This window comes from Cyprinodon variegatus, unplaced genomic scaffold (genome assembly GCF_000732505.1).
Source record: "Cyprinodon variegatus isolate N-32 unplaced genomic scaffold, C_variegatus-1.0 Scaffold600, whole genome shotgun sequence".
In the NCBI taxonomy this organism is placed as follows: domain Eukaryota; kingdom Metazoa; phylum Chordata; class Actinopteri; order Cyprinodontiformes; family Cyprinodontidae; genus Cyprinodon; species Cyprinodon variegatus.
The window spans coordinates 109,346-113,785 of NW_015151053.1; the positions used below are offsets into that span (position 1 = coordinate 109,346).

The 4,440-nt window shown below is 36.2% G+C and overlaps 1 long non-coding RNA gene across 1 annotated transcript; it reads right to left on the reverse strand.

Moving 5' to 3' along the window:
* Window positions 1-1,251: 1,251 nt before the first annotated feature.
* On the reverse strand, window positions 1,252-4,166 carry LOC107096141. Its single transcript, XR_001481785.1, has 5 exons — window positions 3,706-4,166; window positions 2,263-2,352; window positions 2,056-2,171; window positions 1,783-1,975; window positions 1,252-1,583 (listed from the first exon to the last, which is right to left on the reverse strand). It is a non-coding gene; the product is annotated as an uncharacterized LOC107096141 (long non-coding RNA).
* Between the last annotated feature and the right edge of the window lie 274 nt (window positions 4,167-4,440).

Below are 4,440 nucleotides of genomic sequence, written 5' to 3' on the forward strand. Positions count from 1 at the left end.
GGACCAAAAGGGCACATTGGGATCATGGAGCAAAAGGGGCAGGTGCTCAAGCCCCCTTAGCCCCCCCCTCTGCACGTGCCTGCCAATTAGTGTTTGCGTTCTATGACTCATCCAATGACACTAGTTTTCACAAGATGTGGATGGAGCCAATGATCTGCATTGGATGGAGCACATGATGGGAAATAAATAATTATATATATATTATATATAAACCGAAGCCAAGAGTAACGAGTAATGTTTATTTTAAAAATGTAATGAATAGAAAGTACAGATACTTGTGTGAAAATGTAATGAGTAGAAGTCAGAAGTAGGAAGAAAAATAAATAATGAAGTAAAGTATAGATACCTAAAAAGTGTACTTAAGTACAGTAAAGAAGTATTTGTACTCGTTACTTGACACCTCTGCCTTTAGGTCAGTGGTTTCCACTCCTGGTCTTCTGGTCCATGTTAGTCGTGTCTCTGTTCCAGCATATCTAATTTTAATTAACCAGACTTGCATTCTTCCCAGGAAGCATCGCCCTGCTCTAAAGGACTAATGATGCAATATTTTTAGAAGATGAACTCAATATAAGCAATTTGATTTTATATATAAAGAAAATGGGGAGGAAAGTGAGCATGATGGGAAAAAGAAAAGGGACTGAAAAATAGAGAGTAATGAAACAATAGATGATCAACTAAAATGAACCATCTCAGCGTCCACGTAAACCGATGATCATGATCCCTTTCCTGGATTAGAAGAGAGACTAAATTGCAAGAAGGAAAGATTATAGATGAAGGCAAATTTTAAAAACTGTGTTTACCTTCTGACTTGGAGCCACAGACAGAAAACAACTTCAACATGGAAAAAAAAGAAATCTCAGAAACATTTAGTATTCACTTATTTTAATAAAATTATCTAATGTTAAAAATAAATATTTAAGCAAACATTTAGTGAAACAAAATCGTAAATTTGGTCTAAAAATAATCAATCAAAATCCTGCAGTGGTTCTGTTTAAAATGTTGAACAAATCATCTTAGGTTATCAGTCAGCTTCTGATCCTTCATCCATCGTCATTTAAAGAGCTTCAAGTGTTCAAGATGTGAAATTACGGTACTAAAAAAATGTGCAAATAGTTTTGACCATTTTGTTTTCAGTGTCTATGTAAGTATCTCTAAAAAAATCACCAATCCATGACCTGATTTTAATAAATTAAATCTATGATGTAATAATTGAACATCTTCTATAAAAAAAAATAATAATAATACCTTCCAAGAACAATTTCAATATCTCCTAAAAAAAAAGCTTCAATCTGATCAACAGACCTGGTTCTGCTAAAAGTTAACCTGAGTTAAACAGATGGATCAGCAACTACATGAAGACCTTAAATTGAACATGATGCCAGATCAGTTTAATCTAAAGTTTAAACATGACTAACAAATTAACTAACACAATAAAAAGCTCAAGTTAAAAGAAACTAAAACTATAATATTCTTTTCTGCTCTGAAAAGTCAAATCATTGTTTTTCCTCGAGATAAACCCAGAACGTTTGATCATCTGAAGGTTTGGAGGATTCCTGCAGAACCTGACAGCAAACATGGAGAACCTTCAGGAGAAAAGAAAGAGCCCAAAGTCAAACAAAGAGACTGTAATTAGTGCAGGTGAAAACCAAATAAATGATTATTTTTAAAAGCATAAAAATGTAAAATGAGCGAAAGAAATTAAAATAATCTAAATTGAACTTTAAACTTTCTGTTAACTGATGACATCCAATATAATGAGTCCAACTTCTGAGTCAGACTAACCTGGTTTCATCGATAGAACTCTGACTGATACGAGGACTGATCTCCAGGATTCTGCTGCAGGGTGGGATCTTAATCCTTAGGAAGCTGCAGGAGAGACGACTTTGTGTAGCTCCCATCTACATCAATGCAGCTCTGCCCATGAGCAAGGCAGTAATCTGCAAGGCTGAGGCCTGACTCGGGATTTTTCTGAAACCTTTAAAAAGCAAATAAAACAGTGAACAATTTATTATGTAAAGATGGGAGGAGAGCTGAAGAATCTTAATAATGTCTGACCTTCTTTCAGCTGTTTTTTCTTATGCTGATGTAAACAATCAGACAAATAATGAAGACGATAATGAAAATGATGAAGAAAACAAAGTGAAAGCGGGGAAACAGCCTGGACCAACCACCTAGAGTAGAGATAAAGTCAGTGAACAGAAAACCAGACTACATTTAGGTGATCAGCAGCTGAAAGGTTTATGTTTGGAACCAAAGACCTACCAGCATCAATGGTCTCATCCTTCGGTGTTGGAATAGGGAGGTTTCTCTCATGAACCGTCTCTGTTTTCTTTATTTTGATAAAGTCTGGGACTGAAACAGCAACAGAAACAGGATTTATTAGCAACAAACAAAAACGGAAAAAGAACCTGCAAGTGGAACCATTTACTCGTCAACACCTAGTTGTTGAAGACTAACTTATTCAGTCAATATGTTTGGGTAGCAGGCTGCTTGAAATAATGTGAGTCTGTGTCAACATTTAAACTGAGACCAGACCAAAGGACAGCTTCAGCCATTAGTGGACATTAGAGCACTAATACTCAGAGGGTGATCAGATAGAAAAAAGACTCTTACCATTTCTGGATTAGCATCTGGATAAATATCTTTATTTTAATGATTTTCACAACTATTACTTTATGACATGAGGTCATCCTCTCAGTTCTGAACAGATACTCTGTGGTAAACTGTTTTTATGAAGTTCTTTGTACAATAGATGATGAAGATAATCTTTCAAGGCCATTGTTATGTATGTTATGCAACTGTTGATCTCGCACAGTTATTCTACAGGTTTGATTGTTCATCAGTCACAGGTCCACAATGCTAATTATAGGGAAAGTTGGTTACTAAACATTTCAGCTTTTGACCCCAAAAATGACAAGGCAACAGATTAAAAAACTCCTTAAGATACATATAATTACTCCACTATATATGCAGGTTTTTATTCATAAAAATAATTTCCTTTTTTAAAGGAAACTTATTTTTCATTGACATTGAATTATTTAAATATGAATTAAATTTATTTTAATTGTGTATTTTAAAACTATATTTAATATTTGATTCATGTGTTAAATAGAAAAATAAATTCCTTTATTTCATAGGACATTTATTGAAACTGATGCTTTGACCCTTCAAATGTCAAAGAGCCTTCTGGATCTTCTAACATCAAGAAAGTTTAACTGTTGAACAGCCTTGATGGCACATTAGTGATTGATATTATATCTAGTAAATCATTTTTATAAACTCCTGAAGTTCCTGTTCTCTATGTGAGAGAAAACAATGTTGTCTAGAGGTACCTTTTTTACTGTGTTTATTTTTTTAATCGGTTTGTATCAGTCAATGCCATTATTGTATAATCCAACATGCTTTCTGCAAGTCCTTAATAATTTTAAAGCAGAAGCTTAAAAACCTTTATATGTTTTACAGAGTAAAAAACATTTTGTGATTATTCTTATCCACACACAAATTGTCTGGTCCTCCTTCTTCTTCTTTTTTTTTTTTTACTATTACTATTAAGAACTTCCTGCTTTGAGAAAATCAAGACTGAGGAGCAGACAAGGATATGTGGAACCAACCAAGGGAAAGGTTCAGCAGAAGGAAATGAAAAGACATAAATGATAGGAGTGTCCAGTCCCTATTGGGTGCCCAACATCTGCTGAGTGAACTTACCAGTGACTGTGACACAGCACTCTGCAAAGCCCTCCCCATAGTCAGTCCTAATGTTACACACATAGAGCCCAGAGTCTCCTGTCGTCAATCTGGAAACATGGAATCTGATCCGTCCTTCTCTGAGGACGTCTTTGTCCACCTGGACACGTCCTGAAAACTGTTCATCCAGAGACTCTGATACCTCAACACCATCATGAGCCTGATAGAGGACTGAGGCTCTGAGGGGAGCCAGCCTACTGCAGATAACATCCAGTTTTGTCCAGGATCCCTGAGGTCTGGTGGTGAAGGTCCACTCCAGAGTGATGTTGTGGTTCTCCTCTGCCTGATAGGAGCTCTGTGCCACATTCACCACAAATGTTGGTGCTGAGGAGACAAAAAGGCAAAGTGAGGAGCATCTCTAGAGGTTTCTGTCTCATGATGGTCTCTGTGCTGTCAGAGCTCTGCTTGATTCTCCTCTAGTCAAACTGCTTATTCAAATGCAGCTGGAGGATTGAAGTGTTACTTTAACTGACAGACTTTCACTGATTATTAATGGATTTAGAACAAAGAGAAGATGGGAACTCACCACAGAGACATGAGCTGATGTTGATAATGAGGAGCAACAGGATCATTTTCTCCCTGAGAGACGAGACAGAGGAGAAGATTCAGCAACACATCAGCTCCAACAGAGACAACATCCACATTCTAACTTCATTCAGTCTGAAGATTATCTCTGTTAGATAATGTTTCCCACCC